This window comes from Saccopteryx bilineata, chromosome 4 (assembly GCF_036850765.1).
Source record: "Saccopteryx bilineata isolate mSacBil1 chromosome 4, mSacBil1_pri_phased_curated, whole genome shotgun sequence".
In the NCBI taxonomy this organism is placed as follows: Eukaryota; Metazoa; Chordata; class Mammalia; order Chiroptera; family Emballonuridae; genus Saccopteryx; species Saccopteryx bilineata.
Window position 1 is genome coordinate 184,073,042 of NC_089493.1, and position 20,869 is coordinate 184,093,910.

At 39.8% G+C, this 20,869-nt stretch overlaps 1 protein-coding gene across 3 annotated transcripts in view; it reads right to left on the reverse strand.

The window, feature by feature from the left end:
- The window catches only part of GABRB2 (gamma-aminobutyric acid type A receptor subunit beta2), a 218,759-nt gene that overhangs the window by 114,325 nt on the left and 83,565 nt on the right, over positions 1-20,869 (reverse strand). The gene's annotated exons all lie outside the window — the stretch shown is intronic.

Genomic DNA, 20,869 nt, shown 5'->3' on the forward strand with positions numbered 1-20,869 from the left:
TCTTCCACACCCACCCCCTCCGCACACACCCTTCCCTGAGCAGCTGGCATCAGATGTCTCAAGAAAAGATATGCCCGATTAACTGTTCTCACTCTTTGGAGGTGAAGTGCTTGCTGAAAGTTCATTGGGAAACACTGATCCAGTCTCTAACATGCCCTCACACATGCTTTCCCTGTGTACATGGTTGCAACTGTGATAACCTCAACCAGGAAAGTAAAATAGGTTCTATTGTTGTTACTGCTGCCGCTATTTTTTTAAACATGACAAATAAATTACTCAGAGCTGTCTCCTGTCACATGCTGGCAACTCAGCTTGTACTTCTGACGCCAACAAAATCCACAAACAATGCGGTCTCAGTCTTTTCTGTTATCTCTAATGCAAAAGATTTTGATCTAAATGGCATGAAGATTATAAAACAAGCCAATTAATAAGTTGCAGTTGAAAGGGCCTGTAGGGGAAGCTATCACAGCCTAAAACTCATTATCAATGACTCTAAACAGGAAGAAATGTGTTTTCCAGCTCCAATACAATAACAAGCTGTCTTTCAACTCTTCTACAGCAAGAACAGGGAGGACTTCCTCCTTGCCTGGAAACCACACAACCAATGGAAGACTCTAATAACTCAGCCAATGAAAAGCCACTGCACTTTAAACTCTCAGCTTCTTCCAATGGACTTTTTGTTTACAACAGCCCCTCTGAACTCTGCCTTCCCTCCTTTGTCTTTGGAACTGTGATTGGCTCATCACTAGACTAGTCGCAGGTCTCAAGTTGCAATTCTTTGTTGTCCCAAAATAAATCATTTTGCTGGGAAACTAGCTGGCTTTTTATTTGACTAAGGTCCACAATAGTATTTCTTTTTACTATCTGAGTTGAATTTTTACATCAAATAGGCACCAAATATATGGAAAAATGTTTACCACAATTAGAAACTATTAATGTATATTAAAAATACAAATTAAGCCATGATGGTTACTGCTTATTTAATCTTCAAAAATTTTTAAAAATTTAAATATTCAGTACTACATATTCTGTAGGGAAACAGATCCTCTCACATTGTGCCAAAAGAATTTTAAATTGGTATAAACTTTCTACATGGTAATTTGGCAACGTTAATCAAAACCCACCAAATGTGCTGATACTTGTTTCTAAAATTTCACTTTAAAATGTTAATGTGAAAACAAAATAATGCAAAATGATATACAAGTATTCTAAGTACAACTTTAAAATGGAAAGAATAAAAATATTCTATGTATTACATATAGGGATATTTAAATTCATTCTGATTTAGTCACATGACACAGTAAGAAAACATTTTCAGAAGAGTGGGGACATAGGAATATGTTCTGGATTTTCTTTTTGCAGATAAAACAGTATATTTGGACCAGTACAGTATAATTTCACATTTATAAAAGGTATATTGAATACACGGTAAAATGATTAAAAGCATAATATTATTAAGTGGAAATATAGTTGTTTTTATTGTCTTATAATTTTCTATGATTTCATTCATTCTATGATGAATGTGTATTGCTTTTCTCTCTAAACAAGTTAAGACAATTCTATCTGCTTTAGTCTCCTCCAAGACTATTCATTGCTACTTGTTTTTTTTATTCGCAGTAGCATTTGTTGATATATGAGAACATTTGATAATGCATGGGGCTGCATTCCAGAGGTTGAAAATTTGGTCAGCATGCTGTGTCAAATGAAGATACTTCAATAAATGTCCTATGCCATTAAAATATTGGTGGACATGGCATCATTTGATTATGTATTCTTAAGGTAGAAAAGATGATTAATATAATATACATATATGTCACTATACACAACTATCTTTGAGGACTGAATTTCTTCCATAAGATCTCAACAATTACTGTTCTAACTTGAATCTCTCCAGTGACTTGGAACTCTTTCCAAAAGGAATGTATTCCATCTTTGGAAAGCTATGATTAATAGAACGTTTTTCTATATTTAACAGAAGTTTCAATTTCTTTAGTTGTAAATTGTTAATTCAAGTACTTTGCAGTTTGCTGTCAAGGACGTGTTTCTCTTTTACTTAGTGACTCATTAGAGATTTTAATGTTATTTTGTTGACATCAAAGCTATCAATCATTTACATTTCTATTTCTTAAACTGCTCTATATCTAGATAATCCTTCTCCATACCGAGAGGAGAAAGCAATTTCACTATATTTCTATCGGTTTCAGGAACCGATAGAAGTATTTCTATACTTTCAAATTTTATACTTTCAAATTTGAAAGTATATTTCTATACTTTCAAATTTTAGAGTAAGTCTTAAACCCACTTGGAATTGTGTGACAGACCGTGTATGCTGAGGACACACCCTAACATTTTCCATGGAAACAATGGGCTACCATATTTTTTTTTTTGTCTAACAAATTGTTCTTTTTTTCTCAAATGCAACAATTGATGAGAAGATAAATAAACTGGGTTTGCATAATGGCTGGTAAGAGTATTAAATGGCTATAATCTTTATAAAGGCGTAATTTGGATATCAGAACTTCCACATACTGGCCAGAAGTTTTACTTTTAGGGATTTATTGGGAGAAATAAGCAGAGGAAAGGACAAAGAAGCATGCACAAGAATGTTCATCTTTACAAGACATGTAACAGTGAGCAGTGGTGAGCATGGCGTTTGGTAAACTAACGTTAAGTCTCTCACGGACACAGGTGCAGAGATCAAGAACAGAGAGAGGCCTTGGAGACCAGCCATCCCAGGATCAGGTCTTGGTTCTGCCTCTTGCTTGGTAACCTTGAGCCAACATATAAAGAAGAGCTGTTTTGAAGCAAAAGGTCCTTTAGAACTCTGGACAATTATTTACTTAGAATTCTGTGACATAGCCTTGAGAATCTCAGGCTAAAAAGCAGTAAGATGAACTTAGTGTTGACTCCTGGAAACCATTTCATTTCTTCAGAAGCTTTTAGCTACTTAGAATGGAGTTCTGAAGTGGGCTGGTGGCACGCATGCAGTTCAGGGGAAACTAAAAACTGAAATTCAGAGAGCTCTTGAAAATGGAAGTCTGATTAAAACAAAATATTACAAGTTAGAAAAAAAAATGTATTTGAAAAGTTCCCCCAAGAGCGTGCCTGTAATGCAGGGTTGTTTGAAAACACAAAGAAAAGGAAAAAATATATATATCAGTCACCTTGTACCCAAATGATGACACATTAGGAAAATAGCTTAGTTGACTAAATGAAGAACTAAAGCCGAATGAGATGAATCATCATAATAAAAAAAACTAGGGCTCATTTTAAATAAAGTTTTCAAAGAAACGGAAAAAGCGCTCTCAAAAAAAATCATAAGCACATGTCAAAAATGACCAACAGTTTAAAATACCAGCCCTTTCCCTCTGCTAATCCCACTCTTTCTGCGTGGATGAGACCTTTTATTTATTTATTTTGCTGAATCCCTTCACCTTTTCACCCAGCCCTCCCATCTTCTCCCCTCTGACAGCTGTCAGTCTGTTTTCTGTATTGATGAATTGGTTTCTATTTTTTTTATTAGTTTATTGTGTTCATTAGATTCCACATATGAGTGAAATCATATGGTACTTGTCCTTCTCTGCCTGGCTTAGTTCGCTTAGCAGGATCACCTGAAGGGTGGAAGGAGACTTGATTCGGGGTGGTGAACACACAATACAATATACAGATGATGTGTTATAGACTTGTACACCTGACACCTGTATAATTTTATTAACCAATGTCAACCCAATAAATTCAATAAAAAAGTAAAAATGAGAATAAAATAAAGCTCACTAAAACGTTATCATAGCACATCACAAAAGACAAGGATGAAGACAAGTATATCCGATTCCTGGACGTAAAGTAAAAATTAGTAACTGAAGATTTCAGAAGGGAAAAGGGGTGTAATATTTTTTATATAAACATTTCATCTTATCCAAGCTGGGAGATGGGAGCAGGTTGAGGAGAACGAGAGGACGGACGGCCGAGTTTAAGAATGGCTGCATTATGAATATTTCCCCTAGTTTGCCGTCTTGGTCTGTCTCTATCCCTCTTTCTCTCTCTGTGTGTGTCTCTCTCTTTGTGTCTCTCTCTAGATAAAAAAAATATGTGTATGATAAAATGTCTCCATAATTCAGTAAAATGTTATTGAGTATAAAACCCAAATAATTGCTTAACAAATGGCTGGATGACTCCGTTCTTCTAGCTGGAGAAGAGAGCAGGCTGATGGATTTAATAACAGCCTCTATTTATACGGAGGGCTCCCGAGAGCGATGATGGGCTTTTCATATTTTCTGCTACGGACCAAACAGGGAGCTGTGGTCATAAATTCTAACATGAAGGACAAGGAGGATTTGGGTTAAACAGAAAGATGACTTGGCTGATAGGGAAGGCTGTAAAATAATGAAATGACTCCCGAGGGCAGATGGTAGATTTCCCTTCCTGGAGAGGATGTGCATGGAATAGGCTTATCTGTCAGGGTGATGAAGGCCGGGGCTCACCATGGCACGAGGATGGTGTCGGTGACAGTCTGTACTTTCTGGTTCACTAAAGCAGCCTCTATCTTTAATACTCAGCAACAGAAGCAAATGCCTGAATTCTCTGCAGCCTCAGCAGCCCTCTGCTAATTTGGCTCCTAATGGATTTTAGCTTAACAAAACACACAGTAACTGGAAGAGTTGCTAAAGGTAGTTAAATGACTTAAGAGCTATAATGTAGCCCATAAACATTAAAATATTTCAAAGCATGCTTAATGACAAACAAGCTCTAGGTAAAGACATATTTCTGTCAGGTAATAAATGAGAAAACCATTAAAAACTATCCTCAGAGCACTGGGATGCAACATTACATGTTGGTTATAATTTTCATGTGCAAAATTCACATTAGTTAAGACACTAGTGGTGATGTAACACCATAATGTTGATAATGAATAATTATTTCTAGAGAAATTATTATTGTTATCTTAAATGTATTGGTTTTTTAGAGAAAGCAGAGAGAGAAAAAGAGAGAGAGAGTGTGTTGGTCAAATAAATTTGTAAAACGTGATTTTTATGTTTGCTGGGTTTTAGTTTACATTAGGGGCTGGGCAGCACCAGGTATATGTGATCTGTGAAATGGCAAATTACCTTCCTGCTTGGGAAGGGCCATTGTTTTGCTAATGTTTGCTGGAGGGGAGATTTTCAGCCAGAAAGTTTTGAAAAGGGAGAGAAGAAGAAGAGGCAGAGAGAGAAGCCATGTGTGCAGAGTGAGAGCAGAGGGAAGGCAGAGTGCTGAAGAAGCAGCCAGTTTGCGTAGAGAAGCCATGTTGGCAGAGAAGGGAGAAGGTGTGAATATGGGGAACCAGAGGTGAGCGGTTTTTGCGAGCTCTGCTGAGACTGGTGGGGCCTCTGATTCTAGGAGGAACTGGAGAAGAGTCTCCTGGTTGTGGAACTGGAGAATGTGTCAGTAGCTTTGTGAGCTCCGAATGAAGACAGAAGTGTTTTCCCTGTGTGTTTGCTTGTCGGCCGGTGCAAGACTTTAATAAAGGAATGGCCCACCATTTTTGGCTCCACTGTTGCCTTACCGTTTGCTCAAATCTAATGAGAACCTGCATGTGTTAGGTTCAAGGAAGTGTACTGTCTAACTCTTAGAAAAACAGGCTATGAGTCAGAGACCCTTATCAGAAGTTTATGTTTGAAATTCTCCACTGAGCTATACCCCCCCCCCCCGTTGCTATGCTGCGCGAGACCTCTCCTGCCCTTGTAAACGTTGCTTGCTTGCTCAGCCTAGATAGCCACCCTATAAAAAGGAGCCATTTTAGAAGCTCAGGGCTGCAATGCTCCCTTGCGTGGGTTGCCTGCAGTCCCTGCGCAGGTTTGCGGGGCTGCAGTGCTCCCTTGCATGGGTTGCCTGCAGTCCCTGTGCAGGTTTGCAATAAAACTTATAAAATTCACTTTGGGTTTGCTGTGGCCTGTCTCCTGGGATGTAACGCATGTGCATGGCCATGATGGTGATGGTAGTGACTACTGGCCATTCAGAGAGAGAGAGAGAGAGAGAGAGAGAGAGAGAGAGAGAGATTTGTTGTTCCAATTATTATGCATTCATTGGTTGATTCTTGTTACTTGCCCCACCTGAGGAGCGAACATGAAACATTGGTATACTGGGACTATGCTCTAACCAACTGAGCTACTCGGCTAGGGCTAGAGCAATTATTTTTAAGTGATTAGGATGTATTGTATCCCTGGGACACATCTGATTCTGCATTTGCTTTCTCAGTAACCTCTTTGTCCTCCCCAACTACTTACCGCCACCTGAAAGCATCCTTGACTGTCTTTCCCTGACAGGAAAACAATAGACTAGTAACTGTCAAATTTATGCTCTTCGTGAGAGAAATCGAATGCAACAAGCTAATGGATTCTTATTCTTAGCCTACTATTAGAATGTTAAAGAGAATATAAGAATTTTGAGTTGAATAATATATAAACTTAAAAACCTAACATTTGCAAGTTCATTCTAACTCGGTCAATGACTTTGTAACTATAATATACTTGAATGACAATAAAGAGCTGACCAATAATCATCAGTCCGCAGAGTGTCTAGATTCTGCATGGCACCTGCTAAGCCCTGGAGAATATATTTCATAAAATTATTAAGATGTGGTCTTGAGCCTTAAGAACCTTAAAATCAAAGCCAAGATACAAGATAAACTGATCTAAGAAGCTATTAGCATTGTAACCTGGTATACATTTTTTCAACCTCTTTGAGCCTCAGTAATAACAGCACGACAACAATAAGGGCATTTACCTCTTAGGATGGACGTAGAAGAATACATAACAATTGTTTAGCATGGAATAGGCGTTCCTATAAACTTTAGCTATGAATATTAAATAATTATATTTATTTTTATTTGCATTCAGTGTTACTAGGCATGTGTGTTAAATAAGAGTAATTTGTGTCATAAGGACTCCAAAAAGGAATGTGGGTAGAAACTGAAGCAGTTATTGCACAGAAAAAGAGCCCTCAGCCAGGTGGTGAAGGAGGGACCAGGTTTTTCCAGACAGAATGCAGCTGGGAGGGTTTCCGGTACCCAGAGCCAGGGCACGTGGGTAAATGGATAGGGCACCACAAGTGGAAGCAAACTTGTTGAGATTTATACCCAGTGCACGGCTGGATGAAAGCAAACAGCAGTAGGTCTTAGGTCCCAAGCAAACCAACTGATACTTATATTCCACTGAAAATTGCAGAGGGTGATGTGACCAAAAAAAAGTGTTGATCTTATAAGATACTTAAACCTGACTGGTGAGCCACAAACTCGGGTGCCTAGTCAAATTTATGGCGTCTATTAGCCTCAACATAGGACAGCAGGGAATGGTGGGGACTGTGGAACTAGGGGAAGCATATCCTTTCTGAATAAGGTATCAGTTTCTCAGTTTAGCTGGTTGTTGCCACATGGAAAATAAAATTCTGTGTTTCTTATCTTTGAATTTTTAAAGAAGATGATTAGAAAATATACATTTAAAAATCAAATGTCCTAATTTTTTATTTCTATTTGCTTGTTTAAAATTTAAATTTATTGGGGTGCCATTGGTTAGTAAAATCATATAGGGTTCAAGTGTACATCTCTATGATACCATGATCTGAATATTGCATTGTGTGCCCACCACTCAAAGTCAGATCATCTTCTGTCACCGTTGGCAGGAAGCACACTCAGGTTTCCTTTCGAAATGAGAAAATTTTGATATTATCCTGTAAAAATGCCTACACATTATTTTATTAACTGAGTCTTTGTAACCAAAACACATCAGAAGATTTTCAGTACAATGATAAATGCTATTAGTCAAGTTCTAAGAACTCAAAGATTTAAAATTTTATTCTGAGTCATAAAGTGATAGAGAAAATGCAATGTGCATTTGATCATACACTCCCCTTATTAAAAGTCTCAGTGTCTACCCTTGCCCTAAAGTCCAAACTCCAAAATCTTACTGAAAAACAGCCTTCTTCCCTTTTCAGCCAGCATACCTCCCTTTTTTTTTTTTTTTTTTTTGTATTTTTTCTGAAGCCGGAAACAGGAAGAGACAGTCAGACAGACTCCCGCATGCGCCCGACTGGGATCCACCTGGCACGCCCACCAGGGGTGACGCTCTGCCCACCAGGGGGCAATGCTCTGCCCCTCCTGGCCGTCGCTCTGCCGCAACCAGAACCACTCTAGCGCCTGGGGCAGAGGCCAAGGAGCCATCCCCAGCACCCGGGCCATCTTTGCTCCAATGGAGCCTTGCTGGGGGAGGGGAAGAGAGAGACAGAGAGGAAGGAGGGGGTGGGGGTAGAGAAGCAAATGGGTGCTTCTCCTGTGTGCCCTGGCCGGGAATCGAACCTGGGTCCCCCACACGCCAGGCAGACGCTCTACCACTGAGCCAACCGGCCAGGGCCCATACCTCCCTTCTCATAGCTCCCATGTCACAGTCCACGCCCCAGCACCTTGAAGTTCCTTTACCTGTCTTTCCCTTCCCCCTTCACTTTCATGTGCACAATGCTGGTCCCTTTCCCTGGAATCCCCTCCCTCTGTTCCCAGTTCACTTGGTTGCTATCCACCTCCACTCAGGTTTCAGTTTCCATGTTATTGTCCCCTACACACACACACACACACACACACACACACACACACACACACACACACACCCCAGAACTAATCACTTAGAAAACTTTTATTTACACTTCACCTGATAAAAAGTAGGTGGCTCAGGTAGCTATTCACCCTGAAGGCAGTTAAGATACTGCAAGCAACTCACAAAGTGAGAGTGGCTCAGGGCAATCTGAAGACTTGGGATTTGTGGCAGAAATTTAAATTCATGATGTTTTTTCTATACCAGAGGGTCTATAGCTGAGAAAGCAAGTCATTCACACCTTTTCTACCTTCAAATATGAAGAGTAATTTTTGGTCAATTATAATAAGTTACGTCTTTCATCGAACGGTAAAAGTGGTCCTGCACAGTCACTATCATTTCAGGAGTCACATCGACTTGGATTCAATATTCAGCTCTGTCATTACCAGCTGTGTGACTACAGGCATGTTATTTAACCTTTCTGAGATTCACTTTCCTCTTGTTTCAAAAGACCGACATCTTGGAGTTAAAGCATAGAAATAGTATAGTTTGCCTGGCACAAAATGACTAGTCAACAAATGTGAATTGAAATGAATGTTTGAGCCTGACCAAGCGGTGGTGCGGCGGATAGAGCATTGGTCTGGGATGCTGAGGACCCAGGTTCGAAACCCCGAGGTCTCTGGCTTGAGTGTGGACTCACCATTTGAGTGTGGGGTTGCTGGCTTGAGCATGGGATCATAGACATGACCCCACGGTCACTGGCTTGAGCCAAAGGGTCACTGGCTTGAAGCTCAAGGTCACTGGCTTGAGCCCAAAGTTGCTGGCTCGAGCAAGGGGTTACTGTCTCGGCTGGAGCCCTTAAATCAAGGCACATATGAGAAGGCAATCAATGAACAACTAAGGTGCTGCAACTATGAAATAATACTTCTCATCTCTCTCCCTTCCTATCTATTTATCCCAGTCTGTCCCTCCATATTTCTCTCTCTGTCTCAAAACAAACAAACAAACAAACAAATAAAAGAAATAAAGAAATAAATGCTTGAATAAGCAAATGCATGAATGAAAAGAATAAAAAAGCATGGAAATAAATAAAAATCATGAGCAAAGCAGTGTACGTTTTGTATCAATTTGGCTATGTATTTACAATGATATGTCTAGTCCGTGTAGAATCTTCTACACCCAGAACACTGAGGCCGCGATGCTGCTGGCCCGGGGCCACATGGAAAGCTTAATAAGAATGAAACTTAGCGATCCACCTCAGGGCACTTTACCCAGCAGCACTGCAGGTCTCCCGTCAGCAGACAGACAAAGGAGCTGAGTGCCCATTCCCGGTGCCGAGCACTTTGCCTGCCCCACACGCAGGCAGTGCTGTTCTGGAGACCCTTGGAATCCATGGGTGGCGGCCACCCAGTGACCGTTCCCTGGGTCAGGTGAAAAGAATTCCCAGCCACTGGCACTCATCTGTTTGGCCCTGTGATCACACTCCTTTTCCATTTCTCTTCTGCTTCCTTTTGATGTTGGAGTCCCCCTCTAGCCCTGACATGTTTCCCATCTGTTCATGCAGATGGTGTTATCAAGAGAAGTCAAGAAGCCTGGCGTCCCCAAGCCCCTCTTGGTTCACTCGCTTCTCCTTACCACAGAGCAGTGGGGAAATAAATGAGGAACTGGAAGCCATATTTTAAAGCACAGAAAGGTCATGGCTCGTATAAGGAAAACATCCATGTTCAACATCTGGTTTGACGAGAAAGCTGTCCACATAGGTCAGCCCTTACCCTGACGTTCTCCTGAACAGAACCGGGTCAGCAGGAGCTGACAGCACCTGGAATACAGAACCAAACCCTCCCTGCCCTTCCCCTACCTGCTACTGGACCTGTATAGGCAGTAACTAAGGCATCTCTTAAAACTTGGCTCCGTGTATATTTTATAGTCTTTTCTACACATCCTATGAAAATTGAAAACTTGCCAAGACAAAGCAGCTTTTTCAAATTAAAGAAGGTTGTCATTGAATGGTAATAATTGAACCACGCATCCCACTTATGATGGAGAAACAGAAGCCTGAGCATCCATTGGAAAGAGCAAACAGAAAGGAGCCCAGGAATACAGCCTCTTCCTCATCTAACATGCCTGAGATCCTTGCAGTAAAACAAAATAAACACGAAAACCCAGCCTATTCAGTGACAGACTATCTTTAGCCTTTTTGGTGATTTCAGAATCTTAAGTTTTCTCAAATGGAGATGACTGATAATCTATATGATTTGGATCTTGGCCTCTCAGAGTAAAACACTGTTTTCCTTATGCCCAGAATTTAGTAAGAAGTGCATTTCCATCCCTGTGTTGATCTTTCCCTTCATTCTTTCAATTCATATCCCTGCCCGGTCCGTGGCCAGCCATGCAGTAGACAAAACTTTCCCCTCCTCGAAAGTAACTCCACCTATAATCACATAAAACCCAAACCTATGGTTGGTCTCCACCCCTCATCAGAGATGATGACTGAGTGTGTAGAGACTGAGTGACTTAACAGGCTCCATGAATTCGTCCTTAGAGAGTAACATTTGAGTAGCAGCGACATGTACAATTCAGTCACATCCTAAATTAGCTGAGAAAGAGCCATTTGGGGTGGGGGGCAGTGTTTCTCATTATCGCATTATGAGCCTTTTTTTTTTAAATGGACATAAGACTCAATGTTGTGTTCCTTATATCTAACTTCTCAAGGGAAAAATCAACCCATGATTCCACTAAATAGGCTAAAATACTTATGATTTGGCAAAAATACTGTTCTGGGATAAATTAAATGCTTCTTTGCCCACACAGTAGTCAGCCTGCTGCTCTCTCCCCTGCCTGCCTTGTCTTCTATTACAGAGACACACACGTGTGCATGCATGTGAACACACACACTCAGTTACAGACAGGAAAGAATAACATAGAGACATGCTCAACGCTGAGCAAAGAATATAATATCTCTGTCTTGCAATCCATGGACGTAAGAAGCTATACACATTTTTAGTCATAAAACACTTGTTTATCATGAATAAAAACAAACATCCCCCTTGAACTCCCTGGTAATAAATTTTCTGAGGCGAGTGTCTAAAAAGCACTCACTCTTCCTAAGGCGGGTTTTCCATTGACTCCTTCTGTGGCAGAAGGCTAATGTGGGTCACCTACATTCCACCTTGATACAGTTCTCTGTGCCTTCTCATCTCGTTCTTTTAAAATACCACACTGATTGCAAATGACAAGGGAACATAAAAAACACCACACCAATGGAAATTGCTACATAGTCAACTTATATGTGTATTTAAGTTGCAATCTGGAAAGCTGAATTCATGATAATTGCTGATCTTGTCTTTGTTTCCAAAATGCCTTCTTATCAACTGTTGAAATTGCTATCATCCCGAGCACAGTCTCACACCTAATATAAAGAGAAATGCACTAGAAGGTAGGGCAATCAGATTTTTTCCACCTCATCAAAACATAGTAATCTCTGCCCTGGCCAGGTAGTTCAGTTGGTTAGACCATAAGCCAGATATGCCATGGTGTGGGTTCAATCCACAGTTAGGGCACATACAAGAATCAACCAGTGAATGCATAAGTAAGTGGAACAATAAATCGATGTTTCTCTTTCTCTAATATCAATAAATATCAATAAAATTTTAAAACAAATAAAAAATAGTAATCTTTGATTACTGCATTCTAAGTGATACCAATTTGATTTTCTGCTTCTTTTTCTACTTTTTTTTTCTTTTTTTTACAGAGACAGAGAGAAAGTCAAGAGAGAGGGATAGACAGGGACAGACAGACAGGAACAGAGAGATGAGAAGCATCAATCATTAGTTTTTTGTTGCGCTTTGCGACACCTTAGTTGTTCATCGATTGCTTTCTCATATGTGCCTTGACCGCGGGCCTTCAGCAAACGGAGTAACCCCTTGCTCGAGCCAGCGACCTTGGGTCCAAGCCGATGAGCTTTGCTCGAACCAGATGAGCCCGCGCTCAAGCTGGTGACCTCAGGGTCTCGAACCTGGGTCCTCCTCATTCCAATTCGATGCTCCATCCACTGCGCCACCGCCTGGTCAGGCTCTACTCCTTTTAATTTACCTCAGTATGAAAAGCCATTGTTTAAAAATGTTAGGTGTGATTTTGCATGAGACACCTGCATTGAGACAGAATGATACATCAATTTGAGATAAACCATAGGGACCACAGATCCCGTTCACCTGATAAACAGAGTCAGGTAGTTGGACTGATGAAATAAGAGGTGCTGTGGATAAATTACAATAACTCCTTCATTTATCTATATGTTCACTCAATAAATTGTTTTTTCATTGACTCTTCTGAGACAGGTTCTGTTCAGGAGGTCTCTGCTTCCATGCTCTAGCAGAGAGAGGCCAATAAGAATAGATAGCAAATAACTAATATATTTGGTTATAAAGAACATTAAGATGCAATTATATGTAAGAGAGGAAACCAAGTTCTGGGTAAAGTAGTGTTTTCCTCTTCTTCCTGTGAGCACATGAGTTTGTTCTACCCTTAGGACCATGGCGTTCTACCCTTTCTCACAGAATATTGGCTTCCCAGATCACTGCTGTCAGTCCTCATGAATCACATCTTCGTTCAGATGTCACCTCCGAAAGCAGGACTCTGCCTTTCTCCCCTAGTTACTCTTCATCAGACCATTTGTTCTATTTAATTTTCTTCCTAGAACTCATCATAATTTTCAGGCCTCATTTTTATTATTAAATATCCTTTTGGCCTGTGGTTTCCACGTTTCCTTCACTAAGCACAAGCTTCTGGAGGTAGGGACTAGGTCTGGCTCTGTCACGCCTGTGTCTCTTAACCCCCACCCCACCCCCACCCCCACGTAGAGCAACAAGAGCTGCTTATCCAATGCATAAATGAATGAAAGGTCCAGCAATTCATTTTACTACTATGGCCTGTTTCATTATAGCCACTAGAATGTTCTCAGGCTTCCCTTAGGAACATTACACAGACATTCCTATGATTAGGTAGTCAGAATGAATAACTGCATTAAGCTGACAGTCTTATGAAAATTCTGAGTGTGTCTGTGTTTACTCTGCCACCTCCCAGTCCACGCACTTGGTCATTTCTCTGTCTTAAACCTGTTAAAACACAAAGGTCACAGGCTTTGGAGTCAAGTAGACTTGTCTTCTATTCCCAGTCCTGACACAGTTGTGCGGCATTGAACAAGTCAGTGAATTTGTTTAAGCCCCAGTTTCCTCTTCTTTAAAAATGAAGTGATATCAGCATCTACCACATGGGACTATTTGCGCGTTAGAAGATGCGACAGTATGCAGAACAGTACACGATGCACAGCATGTGCCTGATTGATTCTGACTATTCTAATTATCTTAGGACCTATGGTAATAACCATAACCACAACAACAGTTAGTATTTATTGGGCATCTACTGTGTGCCAGCTACTTTACATGGGTTACATTATTTAATTCTGACTATATTCTTATAAATCAAAAATTAGTATTTTCTCAAGTTGATGGGTAACTTTTTCAAAATACGCAGTTTATGAGAACAAATTTCAGAACTTGGTTCTTGTCTTCTTTTCTATCCAACTTCTCTTCATCTCTCTATTATATCACTTTTCAGTCCTTTTCATCTTATGGCACACATAAACTAATTACTAAAATTCTGCAGTACACCCCAAAATATATATATATATATATATATATATATATATATATATATATATATTTTTTTTTTTTTTTTTGCTGGTCTGACAAAAAACATAAAAGTGTAATTTAATTTGTTCATACCAGACAGCTATTATTGTCTTGGCCATTGTCATTTTTTTTTATTTGACAATCTAAGGGAAAAGAGGTCCATGTCCCTGACTAAATCTTCAGGTACTGCATGTTTCAGAAATTCTGGCGGCACACCGGTTGAAAACTGCTGCACTATTACATATACTGCTCCCCATTCACCGCCGAGTTTTGAGTGTCAGGATTTGGATGTCTCATTTGTCTTTGTGTCAACCTAGTACACAGTGTTGATACATGATAAGGAGTTACTACCACCAAATATTATCCCATGCTAAACATGGTGGGAAAGAGCAGAAGGGGTCAAAGTTAGACACATATAGCAATCTTAATAATAGCAATTAATCTTAACAAATAGCATGCTATGTACCAAGCGCTCTACGAAATGCTTTACAAGTACTCCTCCATTTAACCCTGCCCCCCAGGAATCCTAGAGGGTTGCTTGCTACTCTGAAGCCCTGTGTTACTGATTAGGGACTGAAGCTCAGAAGGCATGGAGCAAAGCTAAGGTCCTGAGACAAGGCCGTCAGATTCCAAATCCAGGCTCTCAACGCTGTTCTCCCACTACCTGAGTGGCTTTCTGTTCTGTGGCCTTCTTGTGCAATGATCTAAAAGGCACGGTTGCCTCCTACTCTTTACTGTGATGCCTGGACAAGCTTTGGTATTTGTCCCAGTGTTTTCAGTAGTTTCCCTTACCTGTCAGCTTGTTACAGTGGCTAAAATATAGCTCCAATTACTGTCTCTTTTATGGCTAGTGGGAACAATCCAACACGGAATTAGCATCTTCCTCCAAGGACTTACGGCCATTTGAGCATTTTGCTGCCTTTTATCCTGTCCAGAAGAATGCAGCTAATGGGCTGCTTCTGAGACGTGGAATAGCTTGAGCATTTCATCATCCAGTGATTGTGATTTGAGTCATTAACCTATTACACTGGTTTGGTTTCCAAAGGGAACAGTGCTGTACTTGTTACCTCCAGAGTGAAGAGAGAGGTAAGGGTGGGGCTGGAATGTCCCCCCCTTACCACCCATTTAGCAAATCAAGTAATTAAAATTTTTTTTACCAAAAGTTAGCTAATTTGAGGAGGTGATTTCCATAGGTTGACTATATATATTTTTATCACCTTCTTTTCTTTTCTCCCTATGGGTAATAAGGCTGAAAAATACCCTCCATGAAAGAAATCCGTATTACTTGTTCTAGAAAACAGAGATTTTCTTCAGTGTGTTCTGGGACCTTCCCCCATAGTCTGGCAGACAAAGGTACTTCGCCCGTTGTCTGAAAGTCAGCGGCATGCTAATGGCTCAGCACTCTGCTTTCCCTTCCAGGATAAGTGTATTCATGCAAGAGCGAGAGTCAAGAATCTCAAAGACAGAATGATGTCTGTACACCCTTGACATGAAAGTATACCGGTGACTGGGTAATAACTCCCTGGATTATGAAGTTAGGAAGGGAACTTCTTTAATCCAACAGCAGAGTCGGTGGGTTCACTCCTAATGAAGTTGGGAATATCCAACTCCTACCTCTGAATGTGCCATGTCCAGCAAACGTTGCATTGTGATGCATTCATGAGCGTGTGAATGGCGTGTCCTCAGTGGGTCTCATGCTTCTTCCCTTTGCAGACAAGGCCCCGTTCAGCATGTACACCACTGCACTCCTTCTGTGGGCCTGCAACGCAAGGCTCATATCTTCACTGGGAGCACAGCTGGGTTCTTCCCTGGAGTTTCCCGCCTTCCATTCTGTCTGCATCAGGCCTTCCATTCTTCCTGCATGGGGTTCAGGGCTGCCCCATCAGCTATCATGTGATTGACATCAATGAACATGAGGACAACTACAGACCCATCTAGCTGGCAGTGAAGCAGGCCCACTGACTATTGAAATGTGACAAGTCAGCAGTATTGAAGAAAAGAAAGATGGGCAGACTTTCTTTTCCTCTTTACATGTTTTTACCTAAAAATCAAGCAAATCGTGGCAACAGAGAGTCCTGGATTATCTTCCAGAGCTGCTAAATACAAGCCGCCTCCATGTCTGAGGTCTGAAGATGGTGTAATTCTGATTCTACTATTTTTGATTTGGGTTTGACATATTTCCCCATGTCAGTGGACAATGGTGACTCCAAGAAACCAAGCGACTCTGATAGCAACAACAGGCCCTTGGTTAGGAGTTACGAGTTTGGGATTCTACTGTCCTTTGCTATTAATTGTCTGTGTGATGTTAGGCATACTATTTTCTCTCTCTGAACCCTTACTTTCCTTTTCTATAAAGAGGGAGAAGATGATCTAACTAGGTGGTGGCACAGTTTATAGAAGGTTGACCTGAGATGCTAAAGGCCCAGGTTCAAAACCCCGAGGTCGCCTGCTTGAGTGCGGGCTCATCTGGCTTGAACGTGGGGTCTCTGGCTTGAGTATGGGGTCACAGACATGACCCCATTCATGGTCGCTGGCTTGAGTCCCAAGGTCACTGGCTTGAGCGTAAGGTCACTGGCTTGAGCAAGGGATAACTCACTCTGCTGTAGCCCCCCGGTCAAGGCACGTATGAGAAACAATTAATGAACAACTAAGATGCCAAAATTATGAGTTGATGCTTCTAATCTCTTCCTTCCTGTCTTTCTCTGTCTTTCTGTCTCTCACTAAAAATAAAAAAGGAAATAAAGTTGACGATGTCAGAAATTACTTCTAAATGCACTTATTGTAATCTAAATAATTTTATCTTATAGGGAAACACAGTGGGCAATTTTCTTGGAAAACTTGCTGACACCTCTTTAAAGAATATGTATCCTATAAAACTATATTATATGCATCTTTCCCCACAGAGGTGGAGGTACATGAAGGTGATCTTTACTGCTTAGAAGAACTGAGCAAATCAAATCTGGAGAACAGGGTTTTACACTCTGGCCAGAAGGGCTGATAGTCCTAACAAAAATCTCCGTTTTCTGCTTGACCAAATGCATTTACTCAAATTCTCTATGAAAATAAGTTAATCCAATTAAGAAATTCGAGTTAAAAAGTGATATATTAGTGTTTGATAGACTTCATTTTAGTGTGGAATGGCTACTCAGTCACTCACTTGTCTAATATCCTGTGGTAAAGCTTTAGAAGTGGAGGAAGAGGATAAAATTAATACACCCTGCCTGTCTAAATTCATTACAGGCTAACATTGTCCTTTGCCATTTTCCCAATGACAGAACACACATCGCAGGAGGTGGTTGAATTGCCTTCTGCTTCCTGCTGAATCTTTCTTTAAGAATGTGAACCTTTAATCAGAAGTGACATGTTTCTGATCTAATGTTACATATGGGAGGTATATAGGCATATGAAGTCAAGGGCTCTTCCCTCTCCCTAAATGACAAATGGCTATTTTTAGACAGGTCAGCTACTACTGAAAGCCTAAGCAAGTCCTTCCATCCCTAAGAACTGTCCTAGTAAAATCAACGTCAGTACATCTCCTGGGCTGTTTATTTAACAAATGAGACTACAGATTACATCAGCACAACTGGAAGATTATTCATTGCCACAAATAGCTTTGCCTGTCTGTCACTAAAATATCATGTAAATTTTACATCGTCCTGCACTTTATTGCAGCAACTGCAGTGTCAGTGGTGGGATTCAGTGGGTTCACACCTGTTCAGCAGAACCAATACCTAATTTTTTGTTGAATTCTGTGAACTGGTTGTTAAAATGGCACTTATAATCAGGGTTCTCTCTAAGGTGAACACCTGGGCAGCCGAACAATGTGGAAATTACAAATTTACATTCCTGACTCTTTTCTAATGTTCATCTGTGCAACAGCATATCCTAAGCGCCCATAGAAATCTTTATTCCATCTATAGATAAAAAAAATTTGATGGAACTATGCTTGTAACATTTATTTATTCATTCCATAAAACATTTCATGGAAACCGTTTTAAAAAATCCCAGGAAGTATGCAATTCCTGAAAGTGTTCAAAGAGCTAAAAATACTGTCAGAACAATTGCTGTAAGTTCAGCAGAAGCAGAAAGGGGTTTTTTCCAAAGGTGAGCATAATACACTCAGAGAAGAGCAGTCACCTAACTGTTTCTAATGTATCAAACACAATGACTGTTAGTCTAATCGGTCTATTTCTAAAGGAATGGGATCCTACTCCGACAGTGAAAAGACGGTTAAAGAAAATCACACAGTCGATGGAGCTCAGATAAAAGCAAAGAAAATTGCAAGTGAAGACGCCAATCAAGAAGCAATATGGAAATAGCTTCAATTACATTTTTATCATTTTCTGTCAGGAATTAATTAATATTTTTTCATTAACATTTTAAAACTCTTTCTTATCACATAATCTAGTTTTGTGTACCTTTTTTATTGTTCTTATTTAAGTATTAAATGAATGAAAAAATAAACTACCTTTCAGTATATGGCAAACATAATTATGATACATTCATTGTTAAAGAAAAAAATAAGATCACAGAATAGTATGTGTAATGTGAATTCGTTTTTTGAAAAACTACCTGAATGTATTTTTTACTAGGATAGATATCTGGAAGAATATAAAGCAAGGTACAGGTTACTGACTAATTCTGGGTGGTAGGATCTAGGGTAATTTTATTCATTCATAACTCATTTGAAGTTTCTAAATTTTCATTATTAAACATGCATTACTTCATAATGGAAGAGGAGATTTGTTTTACTTGTGTCTGTTGAAGAGTTTTTTAATCATGTGATAAAATGCTTATGATACAATGTGAATGACTTGGCATAAATAATATGCAGTGATTTGGATTCAGAGTCTAAGTTTCAATAAAAAATATACATTCTTTTGCTCACAAAAGGTGGCAAAGTTGATAATTCAGGCCTTTCTGTATACCTGAATGCCATGATTTTGTTTTCACTTTCCTAATTAATAAGATTGTTTTTCAAAAAGATCAATGCAATTGTGAAAACACAGAGGTATCAAGTACTGTTACATCCATTATGACATGAAAGTCCTATAAGTATTTATGCCATACATTAGCAAAATCACAGTAATGTGGGATTTTTGGACTTAGAACAAAATTTATAACTCATTTAAATAAGTAAGAGCCACTAATAATAAGACTAGAACAGAATGCAGGCCTCCTGATTTTCTGTCCAATGCAATTGTTCATTAGCTTTTGAAATCTAATACCTCCCTTTTTCAGGTCAATAATGGTCTGAGTTATGTAACATCCTTTATGGTGTCATGTCAATCCTAGAGTAAACCTGGTTCTTACCTCCTACTAGTTTTGTTGGGTTCCTTGACAAAAATTCCTACAGTTTTATGGCATTTATGTCCTTGAATTGTTCTGAAAATTACTTGATTGGGCCAATTTTATTTAAAATTAAAATACAGTTCATCTGAAATATTTGCTTTATAAATTGCTATGAATTCTCGGTCTAGTCAACTGAAAAGTCCTCTGTCACCAATTCTATAAGCTTTGTTACTCCCAAGAAAACATTCTTCTCTGGGTCAAGCTATATCCTCTGAAAGAAATCTCTAAGCAGGATCATAAAAGATAGGAGGTATTTGATTTTATGATCAAGTGAGCTATCAACCAGCTAACAGTGAAGGTGAGAATCTATATTTAAGAATTTCATTATTCTTTAGTCACAAACTATAAGTTTAAACTTGGGGGAAAAAAGCATTATTCATCACCCATAAAAATGATTTCTGTATACTGTAGATCTTTAAACTCAATTGAGAAAATAGATGAATGATAAGACATGAGGAGAATAACAGGAAAGGCTTGGTTTCAGAGACACCTATCCACCCTATACTGTGCAACTCTAAATAGATCATTTCCTTTTCTAGTCTGATGTTTGCTTATAAATTATTTTACACTCATTGATCATTAATTCAGAGAATGATAGGGTTGCAAAAAAACTGATGGTATTTAATTCTCTATTATACAGAGGGTCCTCGGATTACAATAGTCTCAACATACGACGTTTCAAGTTTATGATGCTCACTCCCATAAAAACATTAAAAAAATTGAGAGGTGAGCATTTTGGCTGTTGCAGATGCCTTGCAATGCTATAGGCAGATTTTGGAAGAGAAGTCATCAGGCTTCCAGACTAGCCTGGAACAATTCTTTAAGAAGGTAGAGAGACCTGCAACAGACCCTGTACCCTCTACATCCGCTGCTTCTCTAGATGAAACACCTGTAGTACAGGTAGAATCATCCTCAGCGTCTCCTGCATGTTCCTTAGGCAATCCTGATTCACCTGACCCAGGGTCTCCAGCTCCTTCTGCAGGTTCTCCTGCCTCTCCAGCTTCCTCCTCCTGATAGGTCCCTCCCTCCCACCTTGCAATGCCCCTTCCAGGGTGCAAGTCAACCACAGGCATAAAGGTAAGGGATTTTCTTGGCCCTCACAGTCATTCTTCTGTTACCACAGTCCAGTGTGCAGTATCGTATATTTATGTCCTTTTTCTTTTTATGTGGCTTAGCTGTGTTTTTATGTTCTAGATTATGATTTTACGAGTGTGTAAGGATAGGTAAGTGATGTAGGCTAGGGTTTGTTTCGACTTACACCTAAATTTG